Source organism: Pyrgilauda ruficollis, unplaced genomic scaffold (assembly GCF_017590135.1).
Source record: "Pyrgilauda ruficollis isolate IOZ18807 unplaced genomic scaffold, ASM1759013v1 scaffold1497, whole genome shotgun sequence".
In the NCBI taxonomy this organism is placed as follows: Eukaryota; Metazoa; Chordata; class Aves; order Passeriformes; family Passeridae; genus Pyrgilauda; species Pyrgilauda ruficollis.
In genome coordinates this window covers 505-821 of record NW_024513621.1, presented here as the reverse complement: position 1 = coordinate 821, position 317 = coordinate 505, and positions in this window count along the sequence as shown.

Sequence of the window (317 nt, the reverse complement as noted above, 5' to 3'; positions counted from 1 at the left end):
GTACCCACAACCTGGGTACACCTGAGTACACCTGGGTACAGGTGGGTTATACCTGTGTAACATCTGCTACACCTGGGGTACACCTGGGTACACCTGTACCACTCATACCCACAACCTGGGTACACCTGAGTACACCTGGGTACAGGTGGGTTATACCTGTGTAACATCTGCTGCACCTGGGGTACACCTGGGCACATCTGGGTACACCTGTACCACTCGTACCCACAACCTGGGTACACCTGAGTACACCTGGGTACAGGTGGGTTATACCTAGGTAACATCTGCTGCAGCTGGGGTACACCTGGGCACATCTGGGT